This window comes from Salvelinus fontinalis, chromosome 4 (genome assembly GCF_029448725.1).
Source record: "Salvelinus fontinalis isolate EN_2023a chromosome 4, ASM2944872v1, whole genome shotgun sequence".
Classification (NCBI taxonomy): domain Eukaryota; kingdom Metazoa; phylum Chordata; class Actinopteri; order Salmoniformes; family Salmonidae; genus Salvelinus; species Salvelinus fontinalis.
This window is the reverse complement of record NC_074668.1, coordinates 25,173,777-25,196,482: the sequence shown is the minus strand read 5'-3', so window position 1 is coordinate 25,196,482 and position 22,706 is coordinate 25,173,777.

Below are 22,706 nucleotides of genomic sequence, written 5' to 3'. Positions count from 1 at the left end.
AGGTGTATTATAATACAGGCCAGGTCTATTATAATACAGGCCTGGTCTACAAGAGTACAGGGCAGGTCTATTACAATACAGTCCAGGTCTATTGTAATACAGGCCAGGTCCTTTCTAATACAGGCCAGGTCTACAGGACAGGTATATTACAATACAGGCCAGGTCTATTATAATACAGGCCAGGTCTATTATAATACAGACCAGGCCTATTATAATACAGACCAGGTATATTATAATACAGGCCAGGTCTATTATAATACAGACCAGGTCTATTAGAATACAGACCAGTTATATTATAATACAGGCCAGGTCTACAGGCAAGGTCTATTATAATACAGGCCAGGTCCATTATAATACAGGCCAGGTCTATTATAGTACAGGCCAGGTTTACTATAATACAGACCAGGTCTATTATAATACAGGCCAGGTCTATTATAGTACAGGCCAGGTGTATTATAATACAAACCAGGTCTATTAATAATAAAGACCAGGTATATTATAATACAGACCAGGTATTTTATAATACAGGCCAGGTCTATTATAATACAGAAAAGGTCCGTTATAATACAGACCAGGTATATTATAATACAGACCAGGTATATTATAATACAGGCCAGGTCTATTATAATACAGAACAGGTCCGTTATAATACAGACCAGGTATATTATAATACAGACCAGGTCTCGTATAATACAGGCCATGTCTATTATAATAAAGGCCTGTTCTATTATAATATAGACCAGGTCTATTATAATACAGGACAGGTCTACAGACCAGGTCTATTATAATACACTCCAGGTCCCTTATATTACAGACCAGGTATATTATAATACAGGCAGGTCTATTGTAATACAGGCAAGGTTTATTATAATACAGACCAGGTCTATTATAATAAAGGCCAGGTCTACAGGCCAGGTCTACAGGCCAGACCTATTAAAATACAGGCCAGGTCTACTGTAATACAGACCAGGTCTATTATAATACAGCCCAGGTCAATTATAATACAGGCCAGGTCTATTATAATACAGGCCAGCTCTAATATAATACAGGCCAGATATATTATAATACAGGCCAGATCTACAGGCCAGGTCTATTATAATACATGCCAGGTCCATTATAATACAGGCCAGGTCTATTATAATACAGACCAGGTCCATTATAATACAGACCAGGTATATTATAGTACAGGCCAGGCCTATTATAGTACAGGCCAGGTTTATTACAATACAGGCCATTTCTATTATAATACAGGCGAGGTCTATTATAATACAGACCAGGTCTATTATAATACAGGCCAGATCTACAGGCCAGGTCTACAGGCCAGGTCTATTATAATACAGACCAGCTCTATTATAATACAGACCAGGTCTATTATAATACAGGCCATGTCTATTATAATACAGACCAGGTCTATTATAATACAGGCCAGGTCTATTATAATACAGACCAGGTCTATTATAATACAGGCCAGGTCTATTATAATACAGGCCAGATCTACAGGCCAGGTCTATTATAATACATGCCAGGTCCATTATAATACAGACCAGGTATATTATAGTACAGGCCAGGTCTGTTATAATACAGGCCAGGCCTATTATAATACAGGCCAGGTCTACTATAATACAGACCAGGTCTATTAAAATACAGACCAGGTCTATTATAATAAAGGACATGTCTACAGGCCAGGTCTATTATAATACAGGCCAGGTCCCTTATATTACAGACCAGATATATTATAATACAGGCCAGGTCTATTGTAATACAGGCCAGGTCTATTATAATACAGACCAGGTCTATTATAATAAAGGCCAGGTCTACAGGCCAGACCTATTATAATACAGGCCAGGTCTATTATAAAACAGGGCAGGTCTACTATAATACAGACCAGGTCTATTATAATACAGACCAGGTCTATTAAAATACAGGCCAGGTCTATTATAATACAGGCCAGGTCTGTTATAATACAGGCCAGGTATATTATAATACAGGCCAGGTCTACTATAATACAGGCCAGGTCTATTATAATACAGGCCAGGTCTACAGGCCAGGTCTATTATAATACAGGCCAGGTCTATTATATTACCGACCAGGTCTATTATAATACAGGCCAGCTCTACTATAATACAGGCCAGATCTATTATAATACAGTCCAGATCTACAGGCTAGGTCTATTATAATACATGTCAGGTCCATTATAATACAGACCAGGTATATGAAAGTATAGGCCAGGTCTGTTATAATACAGGCCAGTTCTATTATAATACAGGCTAGGTGTGTTATAAGACAGGCCAGGTCTATTATAATACAGAACAGGTCTATTATAATGCAGGCCTGGTCTACAGGCCAGGTCTATTATATTACAGGCCAGGTATATTATAATACAGGCCAGGTCTTTTATAGTACAGGACAGGTCTACAGACCAGGTCTACTATAATACAGTACTGGTCTATTATAATACAGGACAGGTCTACATGCCAGGTCTATTATAATACAGTCCATGTCCTTATAATACAGTCCATGTCCTTATAATACAGACCAGGTCTATTATAATAAAGGCCAGGTCTACAGGCCAGGTCTACAGACCAGGCCTGTTTTAATACAGGCCAGGTCTACTGTAATACAGACAGGGTCTATTATAATACAGGCCAGGTCTACAGGCCAGGTCTACAGGCTAGGCCTATTAAAATACAGGCCAGGTCTACTGTAATACAGACCACGTCTATTATAATACAGACCAGGTCTATTATAATACAGGCCAGGTCCATTATAATACAGGCCAGGTCTACAAACCATGTCTATTATAATACAGGCCAGGTCTACTATAATACAGGCTAGGTCTATTATAATACAGGCCTGGTTTACTATAGTAAATGACAGGTCTACAAACCATGTCTATTATAATACAGGCCAGGTCTACTATAATACAGGCTAGGTCTATTATAATACAGGCCAGGTCTACAGGCCAGGTCTATTGTAATACAAGCCAGGTCCATTATAATACAGGCCAGGTCTATTATAGTACAGACCAGGTCTATTATAGCACAGGCCAGGTCTATTACAATAGAGGCCAGGTATATTATAATATAGGCCAGGTCTCGTATAATACAGGCCAGGTCTATTATAAAACAGTGGAAGGTCTACAATAATACAGACCATGTCTATTATAATACAGACCAGGTCTATTATAATACAGACCAGGTCTATTATAATACAGGCCAGGTATCTTATAATACAGAACAGGTCTATTATAATACAGGCCAGGTCTATAAAAGTACAGTTCTACAGACCAGGTATATTATAATACAGGCCAGCTCTACTATAATACAGGCCAGATCTATTATAATACAGGCCAGGTCTATTATAATACATGCCAGGTCCATTATAATACAGACCAGGTATATTATAGTACAGGCCAGGCCTATTATAATACATGCCAGGTCTACTGTAATACAGACCAGATCTATTATAATACAGGCCATGTCTATTATAAAACAGGGCAGGTCTATTATAATACAAGCCAGGTCTGTTATAATACAGGCTAGGTCTATTATAATACAGGCCAGGTCTACTATAGTACAGGACAGGTCTACAGACAAAGTCTATTATAATACAGGCCAGGTCTACTATAATACAGGCCAGGTCTATTATAATACAGGCCAGGTCTACAGGCCATGTCTATTATAATACAGAACAGGTCAATTATAATACAGGCCAGGTATATTATAATACAGACCAGGTCTATTATAGTACAGGCCAGGTCTATTACAATACAGAACAGGTCTACAGCCCAGGTCTATTATAATACAGGCCAGGTCCCTTACATTACAGACCAGGTATATTATAACACAGGCCAGGTCTATTGTAATACAGGCCAGGTCTATTATAGTACAGACCAGGTCTATTATAATACAGGCCAGGTCTGTAAAAGTACATGTCTACAGACCAGGTCTATTATTATACAGTCCAGGTCTACTATAATACAGGCCAGATCTATTATAATACAGGCCAGGTCCATTATAATACAGTTCAGGTCTATTATAATACAGACCAGGTATATTATAGTACAGGCCTGGTCTGTTATAATACAGGCCAGGTATATTATAATACAGACCAGGTCTCGTATAATACAGGCCATGTCTATTATAATAAATGCCAGTTCTATTATAATACAGGCTAGGTCTCGTATAATACAGGCCATGTCTATTATAATAAATGCCAGTTCTATTATAATACAGGCTAGGTCTATTATAATACAGGCCAGGTCTATTATAGTACAGGACAGGTCTACACGCCAGGTCTATTATAATACAGGCCAGGTCTATTATAATACAGACAAGGTCTACAGGCCAGGTCTCATATAATACAGGCAGGTCTATTAAAATACAGTCCAGGTCTATTATAATACAGGCCAGGTCTACAGGCCAGGTCTATTATAATACAGACCAGGTCTATTATAATACAGGCCAGGTCTACTATAATACAGGCCAGATCTATTATAATACAGGCTAGGTCCATTATAATACAGTTCAGGTCTATTATAATACAGGCCAAATCTATTATAATACAGGCTAGGTCTATTATAATACAGACCAGGTATATTATAATGCAGGCCAGGTCTACGGGCAAGGTCTATTATAGTACAGGACAGGTGTACAGGCCAGGCCTACTATAAAACATACCAGGTCTACAGGCCAGGTCTATTATAATACAGACCATGTCTATTATAATACAGACCAGGTCTATTATAATACAGACCATGTCTATTATAATACAGACCAGTTATATTATAATACAGGCCAGGTCTACAGGCCAGGTCTATTATAATACAGGCCAGGTCCATTATAATACAGGCCAGGTCTATTATAGTACAGGCAAGGTCTATTATAATACAGACCAGGTCTATTATAATATTAGCCAGGTCTATCATAATAAAGGCCAGGTCTATTATAAGACAGGCCAGGTGTATTATAATACAAACCAGGTCTATTAATAATAAAGACCAGGTATATTATAATACAGACCAGGTCTATTATAATACAGACCAGGTCTATTATATTACATGCCGGGTCTACAATAGTACAGGGCAGGTCTATTACAATACAGGCCAGGTCTATTATAATACAGACCAGGTCTATTATAATACAGGCCAGGTCTATTATAATACAGGCCAGGTCTATTATAATACAGAACAGGTCGATTATAATACAGGCCAGGTCTATTATAATACAGGCCAGGTCTATTATAATACAGGCCAGGTATATTATCATACAGGCCAGGTCTATTACAATACAGGCCAGGTCTATTATAATACAGACCAGGTCTATTATAATACAGGCCAGGTGTATATAATGCAGACCAGGTCTATTATATTACATGCCGGGTCTACAATAGTACAGGGCAGGTCTATTAGAATACAGTCCAGGTCTATTGTAATACAGGCCAGGTCTACAGACCAGGTCTATTATAATACAGACCAGGTCTATTATAATACAGGCCAGGTATATTATAATACAGGCCAGGTCTATTATAATACAGACCAGGTCTATTATAATACAGGCCAGGTATATTATAATATAGGCCAGGTCTCGTATAATACCGGCCGGGTCTATTATAATACAGGCCAGGTCTATTATGATACAGGCCAGGTCTATTATAATACAGGCCAGGTCCTTTATAATAAAGGCCAGGTCTACAGGACAGGTACATTAAATTCCAGGCCAGGTCTATTATAATACAGGCCAGGTCTATTATAATACAGGCCAGATCTATTATAATACAGGCCAGGTCCATTATAATACAGTTCAGGTCTATTATAATACAGACCAGGTATATTATAGTACAGGCTAGGTCTGTTGTAATACAGGCCAGGTATATTATAATACAGTCCAGGTCTCGTATAATACAGGCCATGTCTATTATAATAAATGCCAGTTCTATTATAATACAGGCTAGGTCTATTATAAGACAGGCCAGGTCTATTATAATACAGACCAGGTCTATTATAATGCAGGCCAGGTCTACACGCCAGGTGTATTATAATACAGGCCAGGTCTATTATAGTACAGGACAGGTCTACAGGCCAGGTCTATTATAATACAGGCCAGGTCTAATATTATGCAGGCCAGGTCTATTATAATACAGACCAGGTCTGTTATAACACAGGCCAGGTCTATAAAAGTACAGGTCTACAGACCAGGTCTATTATAATAAAGGCCAGGTTTACTATAATACAGACCAGGTATATTATAATAAAGGCCAGGTCTAAAGGCCAGGTCTATTATAATACAGGCCAAGTCTATTATAGTACAGGACAGGTCTACAGGCCAGGTCTACTATAATACAGACCAGGTCTATTATAATACAGGCCAGGTCTACAGGCCAGGTCTATTATAATACAGACCAGGTCTATTATAATACAGAACAGGTCTATTATAATACAGGCCAGGTCTATTATAATACAGGCCAGGTCTATTATAATACAGAACAGGTCTATTATAATACAGGCCAGGTCTATAAAAGTACAGGTCTACAGACCAGGTCTATTATAACACAGATCAGTTCTATTATAATACAGGCCAGGTGTATATAATGCAGAGCAGGTCTATTATATTACATGCCGGGTCTACAATAGTACAGGGCAGGTCTATTACAATACAGGCCAGGTCTATTATAATACAGACCAGGTCTATTATAATACAGGCCAGGTGTATATAATGCAGACCAGGTCTATTATATTACATGCCGGGTCTACAATAGTACAGGGCAGGTCTATTAGAATACAGTCCAGGTCTATTGTAATACAGGCCAGGTCCTTTATAATAAAGGCCAGGTCTACAGGACAGGTACTTTAAATTCCAGGCCAGGTCTATTATAATACAGGCCAGGTCTATTATAATACAGGCCAGATCTATTATAATACAGGCCAGGTCTATTATAATACAGACCAGGTCTATTATAATACAGGCCAGGTATATTATAATATAGGCCAGGTCTCGTATAATACCGGCCGGGTCTATTATAATACAGGCCAGGTCTATTATGATACAGGCCAGGTCTATTATAATACAGGCCAGGTCCTTTATAATAAAGGCCAGGTCTACAGGACAGGTACTTTAAATTCCAGGCCAGGTCTATTATAATACAGGCCAGGTCTATTATAATACAGGCCAGATCTATTATAATACAGGCCAGGTCCATTATAATACAGTTCAGGTCTATTATAATACAGACCAGGTATATTATAGTACAGGCTAGGTCTGTTATAATACAGGCCAGGTATATTATAATACAGTCCAGGTCTCGTATAATACAGGCCATGTCTATTATAATAAATGCCAGTTCTATTATAATACAGGCTAGGTCTATTATAAGACAGGCCAGGTCTATTATAATACAGACCAGGTCTATTATAATGCAGGCCAGGTCTATTATAATACAGGCCAGGTCTATTATAGTACAGGACTGGTCTACAGGCCAGGTCTATTATAATACAGGCCAGGTCTAATATTATGCAGGCCAGGTCTATTATAATACAGACACGGGGCCTGACCAGTCACATGCTCGCCCCGGTAAGAATGGGGAGTGGGCTCAGGTCTCCAACCTGACTCCGCCACACTCCCCGTTTGCCCCCCAGCTAGCTGGCTATGGGAAACACAGCAAAGAAAACAAATGAATGCATCAGAAAACAATAATACGTGGATTTACGTTACATGGGGACGTTCAAATTCACCGGCATCATACTCTCTCCCTCCTTGTAAAGAAATTTGAGATCTGTATATAATGACAAGATGTTGCAAATTTCTTTGCAACTCTGCCTAGAAGGCCAGCATCCCGGAGTCACCTCTTCACTGTTGATGTTGAGACTGGTGTTTTGTGGGTACTATTTAATGAAGCTGCCAGTTGAGGAATTGTGAGGCATCTGTTTCTGAAACTAGACAGTCTACTGTACTTGTCCTCTTGCTCAGTTGTGCACCGGGGCCTCCCACTCCTCTTTCTATTCTGGTTAGAGCCAGTTTGCGCTGTTCTGTGAAGGGAGTAGTACACAGTGTTGTATGAGATCTTCAGTTTCTTGGCAATTTCTTGCATGGAATAGCCTTCATTTCTCAGAACAAGAAGAGACTGATGAGTTTCAGAAGAAAGTTATTTGTTTCTGGCCATTTTGAGCCTGTAATCGAACCCACAAATACTGACGCTCCAGATACTCAACTAGTCTAAAGAAGGCCAGTTTTATTGCTTCTTTAATGAGAACAACAGTTTTCAGCTGTGCTAGTGTAACAGATGTGAAATGGCTAGCTAGTTAGCGGTGGTGCGCACTAATAGCCCTTCAATCGGTGACGTCACTCGCTTTGAGACCTTGAAGTAGTGGTTCCTCTTGCTCAGCAAGGGCCGCGGCTTTTGTGGAGTGATGGGTAACGATGCTTCGTGGGTGACTGTTGTTGATGTGTGCAGAGGTTCTCTGGTTCGCGCCCGGGTTGGGGCGAGGGGACGGACTAAAGTTAAACTGTTACACTAACAAAGTGTAACAGGGTTTTCTAATGATTTTCTAATGATCAATTAGCCTTTTAAAATGATCAACTTGGATTAGCTAACACAACATGCCATTGGAACACAGGAGGGATGGTTGCTGATAATGGGCCTCTGTACGCCTATGTAGATATTCCATAAAGAAATCTGCCGTTTCCAGCTACAATAGTCATTTACAACATTAACAATGTCTACACTGTATTTCTAATAAAGTTGATGTTATTTTAATGGGCAAAATATAAGATTTTCTTTCAAAAACAAGAACATTTCGAAGTGACCGCAAACTTTTGAACGGTAGTGCACATACAGTAACATAGGGCTGTAACCCAAACAAAGAGTGAGGTGTAAACCTTTAAAAAATACACGGGACGAGACCCGTAATAACAAGTGCACACTAACACGGTAACACGAAAGCCGACACAACAGAGCACAGGTATTCAAGACCAACGGACATGGAACCATAATCAACAAGGACAATGGCGAACACAGGGCACATAAATAACACACTAATCAGGGGGAATGGGAACCCGGGTGTAATGAGACAAGACAGTCCGGGGTCGGTGGTAATGAGTCCAGGTCAGTGACGCCTAGAAGGCCGGTGACGTGGACCTACGGAGCTGGTGAACGGAAAGAGCAGCAGTACCGCGGGAATCCGTGACAACGCAACATCTTTTAAAATTGTCCGACCTCCTAGGCTGCATCCTCCTCTAACTGTAGAGAGGGCTTCCCTGGACCTCTGTCTCTCTATCCATTCCTCTAACTGTAGAGAGGGCTTCCCTGGACCTCTGTCTCTCTATCCATTCCTCTAACTGTAGAGAGGGCTTCCCTGGAGGAGAGCTGATCCTAGACCCAATGTCTCTCTATCCATTCCTCTAACTGTAGAGAGGGCTTCCCTGGACCTCTGTCTCTCTATCCATTCCTCTAACTGTAGAGTGGGCTTCCCTGGACCTCTGTCTCTCTATCCATTCCTCTAACTGTAGAGAGGGCTTCCCTGGACCTCTGTCTCTCTATCCATTCCTCTAACTGTAGAGAGGGCTTCCCTGGAGGAGAGCTGATCCTAGACCCAATGTCTCTCTATCCATTCCTGGCAGTGTACATGTTTATTCCAACCCAGCACCAACACATTTGAATAAACTAATCACCAAGCCTTGGATTATTTGAACAATTTGGGATATTCCACCTTATTACATGGCTTAGAATGATCTATTCTATCTGTTCTTCCTGGCTACAGTGTGTGCAGTGCGTGTTCAGTCTGTCTGAGCGGGTGTGAGTGTGCAGTGTGTGTGTGTGTATGTGTGTGTGTGTGTGTGTGTGTGCACAGTGTATGTGTGTGTGTGCGCAGTGTGTGTGTGCGTGTGTGTGCGCAGTGTGTGTGTGTGTGTGTGTGTGTGTGTGTGTGTGTGTGTGTGTGTGTGTGTGTGTGTGTGTGTGTGTGTGTGTGTGTGTGTGTGTGTGTGTGTGTGTGTGTGTGTGTGTGTGCAGTATATGTGTGTGTGTGTGCAGTGTATGTGTGTGTGTGTGCAGTGTATGTGTGTGTGTGTGCAGTGTATGTGTGTGTGTGTGTGTGTGTGTGTATGTGCAGTGTGTGGGTACTGATGGCTGTGTCAGAGTGCCTTTCAGTTTCATTTGGGCCCCAGGAAATTTTCCACTGTTGGTATTTCCACTCCAGGTGATTCATCAAGAGGGTGCTAAACAGGGTGTGTGTGTGGCGCTGCTACTAAATGAATATAGCAGATACATGGGGGCTGTGTGTGTGTGTCTGTGCACAGCTGTGTTAATGCTGAGCTAGAATAAATCCTCATCCCAACAAGAGTTAATCCTGCTTGTTCAAGCTTCACTACACTATCTCCCATCCTCTCTCCTGCTCTCTTCACTATCTCCCATCCTCTCTCCTGCTCTCTTCACTATCTCCCATCCTCTCTCCTGCTCTCTCTCCACTATCTTCCATCCTCACCTGCTCTCTCTCTTCACTATCTCCCGTCCTCTAGTTCTTTCCATTCAGTCTACCCACCAAAGTCTAGCTGGATGAGAATCAATGCCACAAAGCCGATAAGATAGACAGATGGACAGAATGAGACAGACAGACATACAGAAACTATAGATAGATGATAGATAGATCCAGGGTAACAGATTGTAGTTGATCAAGGCCAGAAGCAGGTACCATATTGCTGTCCAGTGAACTGCTGCCTTGACCAGCTTCTGTGTGTTTTTAAAAGCTCTACCTCAGCTCCTAACCCTATCTCCTAACCCTAGCACCTAACTCCTAACTCCTACCCCTAGCACCTAACTCCTAACTCCTACCCCTAACACCTAACTCCTAACTCCTACCCCTAGCTCCTAACTCTAGCTCCTAACCCTAGCTCCTAACCCTAGCTTCTACCTCCTAACCCTAGCTTCTACCTCCTAACCCTAGCTCCTAACTCCTAACCCTAGCTCCTAACTCCTAACCCTAGCTCCTAACTCCTAACCCTAGCTCCTAACCCTAGCTCCTAACCCTAGCTCCTAACCCTAGCTCCTAACCCTAGCTCCTAACCCTAGCTCCTAACCCTAGCTCCTAACCCTAGCTCCTAACCCTAGCTCCTAACCCTAGCTCCTAACCCTAGGTCCTAACAGTAACCCTAGCTCCTACCTCCTAACCCTAGCTCCTACCTCCTAACCCTAGCTCCTACCTCCTAACCCTAGCTCCTACCTCCTAACCCTAGCTCCTAACCCTAGCTCCTACCTCCTAACCCTAGCTCCTAACCCTAGCTCCTAACCCTAGCTCCTAACCCTAGCTCCTAACAGTAACCCTAGCTCCTAACCCTAGCTCCTACCTCCTAACCCTAGCTCCTACCTCCTAACCCTAGCTCCTACCTCCTAACCCTAGCTCCTAACCCTAGCTCCTAACTCCTAACCCTAGCTCCTAAAAGTAACCCTAGCTCCTAAGCCTAGCTCCTAAGCCTAGCTCCTAACCCTAGCTCCTAAAAGTAACCCTAACTCCTAACCCTAGCTCCTAACCCTAGCACCTAACCCTAGCTCCTAACCCTAACCCTAGCTCCTAACCTTTAAACCTAACCCCTATCTCCTAACCTTATCCCTAGGTCCTAACCCTAAATCCTAACTCCTAACCCTAGGGACTAACCCTAAGTCCTAACCCTAAATCCTAACTCCTAACCCTAAGTCCTAACTCCTAACCCCTAACCCTAGGTCCTAACCCTAGGTCCTAACTCCTAACCCTAAATCCTAACTCCTAACCCTAGGTGTTACGCACGCCTCTAAGAAGAGGGAACGCAACACCCTGCTACAACTCAACTCCCTGTCAAGTGAAAGAGGTATGGGACTGTAGGTGTGAGAAAGGACGACAAAGGCAGAATTTACCGTTACTAGGATTTATTTCCTTTACACGGTAATATGGGGAAAAGGGGCTGGACGGAACCAAAGCAAAGAAAGTAAATATCAAAGCCTCCCCCTCTCCTATCTAACCTGCCTACCCACTACTTACCTAATTTAGCACCGCCTGGTGCGCTAACCAAAATACAGTGGGTGGTCCGCCCAGGTCTTACCTAGTGTGCCTAGACAATGAATATACTACGGGTATATGTATGCCCACGGGCCTCTTGCCTAAGCACTCCCTAGGTGCCTTCCCCTTCCCCCCTGGGAACAAATGAAACAGAATATCAAACAATCCACTTCACAACAAAACTGAGAAAACTAACTCAGGCCATTAAAGAAGCTCTGACAAAGCAACAAACACAGAACATACCAAAGCTGCTACCAACAACAACTAACCTAGTACATACTCACGACCAACATGCCATAACCCTCAGCCATAAACCTCTCAACAATGATCTCAGCCTACAATGATCTCAGCCTACAATGATCTCAGCCTACAATGATCTCAGCCTACAATGATCTCAGCCTACAATGATCTCAGCCTACAATGATCTCAGCCTACAATGATCTCAGCCTACAATGATCTCAGCCTACAATGATCTCAGCCTACAATGATCTCAGCCTGCCTATGATCTCTCTCTCTCTGAACAGAACACTGGCTTATATAGCTTCAGGTGGCAATGGTAATTAGACAGCTGTATCCTAACGAGGGGGCGGGGTCTGCTCTCCAATCATCAATTGGGGCCAACCAATCAGCTGCTTGGGGAGAAATTCCAGGAAACCATCCCCTGAAACACACACTCAAATACAAAACTACAACACAGAAACTGGGGAAGGTAACACTAGGTCCTAACTCCTAACCCCAAATGCTAACTCCTAACCCTAAAAACTAACTCCTAACCCTAATTCCTAACTCCTAACCCTAAATCCTATTTCCTAACCCTAAATCCTAACTCCTAACCCTAAAACTAACTCCTAACCCTAAATCCTAACTCCTAACCCTAAATCCTAACTCCTAACCCTAAAAACGAACTCCTAACCCTAAATGCTAACTCCTAACCCTAAAAACTAACTCCTAACCCTAAATCCTAACTCCTAACCCTAAATCCTAGCTCCTAACCCTAGGTCGTAACTCCTAACCCTAAATCCTAACTCCTAACCCTAGGTCCTAACTCCTAACCCTAACTCCTAGCTCCTAACCCTAACTCCTAACTCCTGACCCTAGGTCCTAACTCCTAACCCTAAATCCTAACCCTTACCCTAAATCCTAACCCTAACCCTAGGACCTAACTCCTAACCCTAGGTCCTAACTCCTAACTCCTAACCCTAACTCCTAACTCCTAACCCTAGGTCCTAACTCCTAACCCTAGGTCCTACTTCCTAACCCTAGGTCCTAACTCCTAACCCTAACTCCTAGCTCCTAACCCTAACTCCTAACTCCTAACCCTAGGTCCTAACTCCTAGGTCCTAACTCCTAGCTCCTAACTCCTAACCCTAACTCCTAACCCTAACTCCTAACCCTAACTCCTAACCCTAACTCCTAACTCCTAACTCCTAACCCTAACTCCTAACTCCTAACTCCTAACCCTAGGTCCTAACTCCTAACCCTAGGTCCTAACTCCTAACCCTAACTCCCAACCCTAACTCCTAACTCCTAACCCTAACTCCTAACCCTAACTCCTAACCCTAACTCCTAACTCCTAACCCTAACTCCTAACTCCTAATCCTAGGTCCTAACTCCTAACCCTAACTCCTAGCTCCTAACCCTAACTCCTAACTCCTAACTCCTAACCCTAGGTCCTAACTCCTAACCCTAACTCCTAACTCCTAACCCTAGGTCCTAACTCCTAACCCTAACTCCTAACCCTAACTCCTAACCCTAACTCCTAACCCTAACTCCTAACTCCTAACCCTAACTCCTAACTCCTAACCCTAGGTCCTAACTCCTAACCCTAGGTCCTAACTCCTAACCCTAGGTCCTAACTCCTAACCCTAACTCCTAACCCTAACTCCTAACTCCTAACCCTAACTAGTAGCTCCTAACCCTAACTCCTAGCTCCTAACCCTAACTCCTAACCCTAACTCCTAACCCTAACTCCTAACTCCTAACCCTAACTCCTAACTCCTAACTCCTAACCCTAACTCCTAACTCCTAACCCTAACTCCTAGCTCCTAACCCTAACTCCTAACTCCTAACCCTAGGTCCTAACTCCTAACCCTAACTCCTAACTCCTAACTCCTAGAAATATAATGTTACCTTTTGGACCAACAGCATGTCCCCAGTTTTAGATTGTTTACTATTCTGGTCCGAGTATATATATATACACACACGCACACGCACACGCACACGCACACGCACACGCACACGCACACGCACACGCACACACACACACACACACACACACACACACACACACACACACACACACAGATAATGGGAAAAACGTATGTAATAAATGTATCACTAGCCACTTTAAACAAAGCCACTTTATATAATGTTTACATACCCTACATTACTCATCTCATATGTATATACTGTACTCTATACCATCTACTGCATCTTGCCTATGCCGTTCTGTACCATCACTCATTCATATATTTATATTTCCATATTCTAATTAATTCCTTTACACGTGTGTGTATAAGGTAGTTGTTGTGGAATTGTTAGATTACTTGTTAGATATTACTGCACGGTCTGAACTAGAAGCACAAGCATTTCACTATACTCGCATTAACATCTGCTAACCATGTGTAAGTGACAAATACAATTTGATTTGATTTGACACACACACACGTCTCCCTGGCAGGCAGGAAGTGAGAAGATTAGACTTGATGACAAAACAAAGGGAGGGTTAGTCAGCGTGTGTGTGTGTGTGTGTGTGTGTGTGTGTGTGTGTGTGTGTGTGTGTGTGTGTGTGTGTGTGTGTGTGTGTGTGTGTGTGTGTGTGTGTGTGTGTGTGTGTGTGTGTGTGTGTGTACGTGCGTGCATGTTTTTGTGTCTCTGTGAGTGTGTATTTGTGTGTACAGTATATACAGTATGTGTTCTTCTCACATTCTGTCTGTGTGATTGTGTGTCTATTTGACTGTGTGTCTGTGTCACTGTGTGACTGTCTGACTGTCTGACTGTGTGACTGTGGGACTGTCTGACTGTGTGACTGTGTGAATGTGTGAATGTGTGGCTGTGTGTCTGTGTCACTGTGTGACTGTCTGACTGTGTGACTGTGGGACTGTCTGACTGTGTGACTGTGTGAATGTGTGGCTGTGTGTCTGTCTGACTGTGTGTCTGTGTGACTGTGTGTCTGTGTCACTGTGTGTCTGTCTGACTGTGGGACTGTCTGTCTGTGGGACTGTCTGACTGTGTGTCTGTGGGACTGTGTGTCTGTGGGAATGTCTGACTCTCTGACTGTGTGTCTGTGGAACTGGCTGACTATATGTCTGTCTGACTGTGTGTCTGTCTGACTGTGTGTCTGTGGGAATGTCTGACTATCTGACTGTGTGTCTGTGGGACTGCCTGACTGTGTGTCTGTCTGAATGTGTGTCTGTGGGAATGTCTGACTGTGTGTCTGTGGGAATGTCTGACTCTCTGACTGTGTGTCTGTGGGAATGTCTGACTCTCTGACTGTGTCTGTGGGAATGTCTGACTCTCTGACTGTGTGTCTGTGGGAATGTGTGACTGTGTGTCTGTGTCTCTTTGTGACTGTGTGACTGTGTGAATGTGTGTCTGTGTCTCTATGTGACTGTGTGACTGTCTGACTGTGTTTCTGTGTGACTGTCTGACTGTGTGTCTGTGGGAATGTCTGACTGTGTGACTGTCTGACTGTTTGTCTGTGGGAATGCCTGACTGTGTGTCTGTGGGAATGTCTGACTGTGTGACTGTGTGTCTATGGGAATGTCTGACTGTGTGTCTGTGGAACTGTCTGACTGTGTGTCTGTGGGAATGTCTGACTGTGTGACTGTCTGACTGTGTGTCTGTGGGACTGTCTGACTGTGTGTCTGTGGGAATGTCTGACTGTGTGTCTGTGGAACTGTCTGCCTCTGTGTCTGTGGGAATGTCTGACTGTGTGTCTGTGTGTCTGTGGGACTGTCTGACTGTGTGTCTGTGGGACTGTCCGACTGTGTGTCTGTGGGAATGTTTGACTGTGTGTCTGTGGGACTGTCTGACTGTCTGACTGTGTGTCTGTGGGACTGTCTGACTGTGTGCCTGTGTGTCTGCGTGACTGTGGGTCTGTCTGACTGTGTGACTGTGTGACTGTGTATGTGTGTCTGTGTGCCTGTGTGTCTGTCTGACTGTGTGACTGTGTGACTGTCTGGCTGTGTGTCTATGTGACTGTCAGACTGTGCGATTGCATGGCTGTGTGACTGTGTGACTGTGTGTCGTTGTGTCTATGTGACTGTCAGACTGTCTGATTGTGTGTCTGTGTGACTATGTGACTGTGTGTCTGTGTGTCTGTGGGACTGTCTGACTGTGTGTCTGTGTGTCTGTGTGTCTGTGCGACTGTGTGGCTGTGTGTCTGTGTGTCTGTGGGTCTGTCTGACTGTGTGTCTGTGTGTCTGTGGGACTGTCTGACTGTGTGTCTGTGTGTCTGTGGGTCTGTCTGACTGTGTGTCTGTGTGTCTCTGTGCCTGTGTGTCTGTGGGTCTGTCTGACTGTGTCTGTGTGTCTGTGTGTCCGTGTGCCTGTGTGTCTGTGGGTCTGTCTGACTGTGTGTCTGTGGGTCTGTCTGACTGTGTGTCTGTGTGTCTGTGTGCCCGTGTGACTGTGTGTCTGTGTGTCTGTGTGTCTGTGTGTCTGTGTGTCTGTGTGTCTGTGTGTCTGTGTGTCTGTGTGCCTGTGTCCCTGTGTGCCTGTGTGTTTGTGTGTCTGTGTGCCTGTGTGTCTGTGTGTCTGTGTGTCTGTGTGTCTGTGTGTCTGTGGGTCTGTCTGACTGTGTCTGTGTGTCTGTGTGTCCGTGTGCCTGTGTGTCTGTGGGTCTGTCTGACTGTGTGTCTGTGGGTCTGTCTGACTGTGTGTCTGTGTGTCTGTGTGCCCGTGTGACTGTGTGTCTGTGTGTCTGTGTGTCTGTGTGTCTGTGTGCCTGTGTGCCTGTGTACCTGTGTGCCTGTGTGTCTGTGTGCCCGTGTGCCCGTGTGACTGTTTGTCTGTGTGTCTGTGTGTCTGTGTGTCTGTGTGTCTGTGTTCCTGTGTGTCTGTGTGTCTGTGTGTCTGTGTGTCTGTGTTCCTGTGTGTCTGTGTGACTGTGTGTCTGTGTGTCTGTGTTCCTGTGTGTCTGTGTGACTATGTGTATAGTCGGTCGAGACATTCCAATTAGTTTGACTGCGAGAGAACAAAATTGTCACCTCCTTGGAGTAGGCAGTGAGTATTAAAGTGCTGATTTTACTATTGCCAGGCTCATTATTACATATCTCCCCTATTTAACACGTATCACCATAATTAGAATCAGCTGTAACAGCAGAGATTATCAGGTTCCAACCACTCCTATGAAATGTAAGCCTTTTGTTAATATTATATCAACGCTCCTCCTACAATGTGTTGGCACTGTTTATAGATACTAGATTAAAACCACAAAACTTTCTGTCTTCTAATCCTTTCTCTGGGTTTTTACAGAATTTATCCTGATTCCTGGCGTATAGAATTCATGGCCGTGGCAGATAAGCCATTCTCTCAACTGAATGGTGTGAGTTTTTTTTAACATCAGTTAAGCCACCCAGAACTTAACTTACATATACAATACGAATCAATGGGTCCAGCATTCTCCCAGTCCCATCGTGGTATGGGGGAATCACTGCAAAGTGTCTGGGTCCTCCACCTCGCCCTCACCCACTGCAAGAACACACACACACTAACACACAACATATACGGACACACACGACTTATGTGCACACACACACACACAAACACACACACACAAACTCTCTCAGTCCCTCTCCTTGTGATAGTGAAAGTGCCGATTTCTCTATATGTCTGTACAGCTGCCCTTATTTATGAAGTGAGCTGAGGCTTTTATCCTCATCGTTCGCCTCTCTCCCCTGCTGGTTTGTGTGTGTCAAAGCGCTGTAATTTGGCTCAACGTATGGCCCAGCACGCCAGAGTTAATGAGGGGCTGTTTGAGAGATAAATGCATGTGAATAATCATGAGCGAGTGAGAGGCCCCCCATCAATATGAAAACTCTAGTCAATTTGTTCAATCAGGCTCTCTGCTGTGTATATGTGAATGTGTTTGTGTGCTTTTATGAATGCGCTTTTGTGTGTGTGTTCTTGTGTGTGTGTTAAAACTTCTTAAATATAACTCAATTGAATCGAAAATCGAATCTACGTAACCTCCAAAAGTAATTATTTTATCATGAGAGTGCCAAGACCAGCAACTAGTAAGACTGCATACTCCAAGAAAGTTTCAAATAAATTGCAGAGGTGTAGTCACTTTTGAGAACACAAGCTGTAGTACACAGTACAACTACAGTGTCATTAAATATTTATATGATGTATTTCATATTCAACAAAACTGTATGAATAAGGCTTGAAATGACTTATATTTTTTCTAAATATAGTAGAATCAATTTTTAAAATGACTAACTATAAGATTTCACCTTTCTTATGAACGTAAAATACATATTTATATATTTAGTGTTAGAGAAAATGTGCATATTTCCTGAAGGGCTCTCTTGATCAAAACGTTTGCCCAATCACTGTGAACATCTCACTGAGCCCTAGCTTGGCTTCCTGAACTAGTTAGTAACTCACCTTTCACTTCATATTAATCGTGTCCATCTATGACAAACAGAAAGAGTTTCTTGTTTAAAATCTATAAATTATTTTTGATTACTGGCTATAAATCGATCTCTGAATGTGCTACAGCAACAAAACCACTCTCTCCTGCTGCATTACGATGTAAGGATTCCAGGCATATGAGTGGCTCTGTGGCTGTGACCTAAGGTTCAGCCAGGAGAAGATGAACAGTCGGAAGAGCAAATGAAGCAGCTTCAATTGGTGTCAAATTTCACATCCTGCTTCACACAGGCGGTGGAGACATACTCCTGTGTCCATGAGAATCGGGGCTACCGCTCAATGCAAGCCATTTCCATCTATTGTGTCCATATACTGATTTATAAGTGAAAATGTCGAACGGAACTGGTACTAGAACCACGCAGGGCCCCAAAACAGGGGACTTGACATCTAAGAGGTATTAAGTGTCTTGTTTTTTATTTTTTATTATTTAACCTTTATTTAACCAGGTAGGCCAGTTGAGAACAAGTTCTCATTTACAACTGCGACCTGGCCAAGATAAAGCAAAGCAGTGCGACACAAACAACAACACAGAGTTACACATAAACAAACGTACAGTCAATAACACAATAGAAAGAAAAAAAATCTATGTACAGTGTGTGCAAATGTAGAAGAGTAGGGAGGTAGGCAATAAATAGGCCGTAGAGGGGAAATAATAACAACTTAGCATTAACACTGGAGTGATAGATGTGCAGATGATGATGTGCAAGTAGAGATACTGGGGTGCAAAAGAGACGGAGGATAAGTAATAATATGGGGATGAGGTAGTCGGGTGTGCTATTTACAGATTTGCTGTGTACAGTTACAGTGATCGGTAAGCTGCTCTGACAGCTGATGCTTAAAGTTAGTGAGGGAGATATGAGTCTATAGCTTCAGTGGTTTTTGCAATTCGTTCCAGTCATTGGCAGCAGAGAACGGTAAGGAAAGGCGGCCAAAGTAAGTGTTGGCTTTGGGGATGACCAGTGAAATATACCTGCTGGAGTGCGTGCTACGGGTGGGTGTTGCTATGGTGACCAGTGAGCTGAGATAAGGCGGGGCTTTACCTAATCAGGCTGTTTGTCTTCTGGCTGTGAGGAATCAGGCTGTTTGTCTTCTGGCTGTGAGGAATCAGGCTGTTTGTCTTCTGGCTGTGAGGAATCAGGCTGTTTGTCTTCTGGCTGTGAGGAATCAGGCTGTTTGTCTTCTGGCTGTGAGGAATCAGGCTGTTTGTCTTCTGGCTGTGAGGAATCAGGCTGCTTGGCTTCTGGCTGTGAGGAATCAGGCTGTTTGCTCAGAATACTGAGAGAGGATTTCTGTTGAAGGCCTCTGAGGGAACCACAATGTGTGTATTATGGAAGCCTGAAAAATGACACCTTGATGCAATATGCACTTGGTGTGTATGGAGGTAAGTACTGGATTATGTGGCTTTGGCAACTCAATCAGCTCTACTGAATCGCGGGTCCTGAATCGCGGGTCCTGTCTGCTAAACACACATATGTTTACATGTGTGCTGTGTTCCCATATGTTTATATGGCTGAAGGGGGATAGATATACAAACTTCCCTTCAATGCTTAGGGAAATAATATGGAGACGGTGAAGACATGCTGTTTGAGCCTGGGAAAAGTAAAAACTAAGGCCTCCATTCTCGAATCAGTGATATAGACTATGTTTAATAAGCCATTCAATAAACAACATAAGCAATACTTTTTTTGTTTGTTTAACCTTAATTTAACTGGCAAGGTAGTTAAGAACAACTTCTTATTTACAATGACGGCCTACCCGGGCCAAACCCCTCCCCTAACCCGGCCAAACCCTCCCCTAACCCGGACAACGCTGGGCCAATTGTGTGCCACCCTATGGGACTCCCAATCACGAGCGGTTGTGATACAGCTTGTGATTGAACCAGGGTTTGTGGTGATGCCTCTAGCACTGAGATGCAGTGCCTTAGACCGCTGCTCAATAGCATATAATGCTATACAAAATGTTATTTTTTCCGCACATAAAAACATTACAGTATTTTTCACATCAATATGCCCCTGAATCTTCTATAGGCCTTTGTTAAGCCAGAGCATGACATGAATAAAGTCAGTTACTGGATTGGCACTGATAATGGCTATTCATGCCACCACGCTGCCCCTACTGGTCTGATCTGTAATAGTAGGGGAGGTGGACAGACGGACAGACAGATAGGCATAGAGACAGGCCGGGAAGTAGACAGACAGACAGGCAGACCGGCAGACAGACAGGCATACAGGCAGGGGGGCTGGCTGTGAGGTAGGCAGGCAGTTAGATATGCAGGCAGATAGACATGCAGGCAGATAGACATGCAGGGAGGGAGGCAGACAGACGGACAGGCGGGCAGACAGATAGGTAGAGAGACAGGCAGGGAGGCTGGCAGACAGACCGGCATACATACAGACAGACAGGCAGGCAGGCAGACAGACAGGGAGAATATATGGCCTTTGTTATCATCAGAGTGTATAGGCTGTAGTCAGGATGATCTCCTCCCTATTCTAAACAGTACAATTAAAACAGGGGCCAGAGATGTTTAAGCATGCAGGAATCCTGGTGCTTGAACAAAGGGCCACTTTGCCCGTCGCTGCTATCAGGGTGGAGTGTAATGGTAGAAGTCAAAATAGGGCGATTCATTTACTCTCGTTGAGCTAAGTGCATTCTTGGCTCACAGAGGGGGTGCCATGCTCGGCAAAACCCAGAGAGCCCATTTGTGATTGCAAATGTCACCGCCTCGCATCTCTCAGCTATGGCCTACACCTCCACCACTCCTGTTTCGGTCACTGTGTTTACATCGCTCTCTTTCTCTCTCTCTCTCTGTCCATCCATCTTTTCAGCCTCTTCCACAACACAGGCTCTCTGTTTACCTCCCTCTCATCCCTCTCATTGTCTTCGATTCATCTATCTCTCTTTCTCTCTCTCTCTTTGTCCCTCTCTCATTCTCTTCCATCCCTCTCTCCCTCTTCAATTCCTCCTTCTCTCTTTGTCCCTCTCTCTAGATGTACGGTATGTGTTGTGTTATGACAAAGAGATGGATAGCTAATTAATAAGTGTGATAGGAGCAAACATGCATGTCTGCGCCTGAATACCGAGGCTGTTTCAGTCCAACAGTGTCTGTTTGCACTGCAAGCGGAGCAGCCCGAGGTTTGTGTGTCGCCACTCTATCACAAAACCAAACAGTGTACATTCGCTCTGGGCCGACACAATGTTCTATAAGGTGTGTGTGTGTGGAGCTGCCAACATAATGAATAGGCGGCTTAGCTCATGCATGCTAATGTTATGTTGTAAGCAATTTTGTTGACAACTGCTAATACTTCTTTCATATTATCATCAAAAGCAGCTAATACAACAGCCATTACTCCACGGCTCCCCATGCAAGACATGATGGATTGTGACCTTAGTATGGGTTAGCCTACTTTTGAAAGTTAAACAACCAGCAATAAATCAGGGAATTATTACAGTGCGTTTTAATTGGTTAAGGACTGTTTATTTCCTAAAGAGGTACAACAAATTGGGGTTTGTCACTTTTAAATTTGCAAAGTACATTTTTTATTACGAATGGCAGTTGAATATTACCTCTCCTTTGTCATGCAAAATACGCAACACACTGGCAATCTATTAATTGGACAAAAATGCGGTGCCAGCGCAAATCCCCCTCTTCCTCAGTGCAGGGGAGCGACTGGGTCTATTAGGAAAAGAGGGAACGGAGGAACAGAGGAGAGTGAAACACCTTGCCTCGCTCCATACCCACTTCTTTCTGGTGGAAATACAACCAGGGTTGGGTAGTAACGGATTACAAAAAAAAATATTGTGTAATCCGTTACATTACCAGCAAAACAATTTTGTAATCAGATTGCAGAGACCACTATGATGACACCAACATTTGATGCATTTGATAGATAGAGAGAAAAGAGTAGGAATAGGTTTTTGTAGGCTACAGTGCAAACTATGTCTTCCAATGGTACAACTACTGTGGGCATCAAAAATTTTACGAGCAACTTGAATAAAGGCTTGGACGACAGCAGTGCTGTAGCCTACG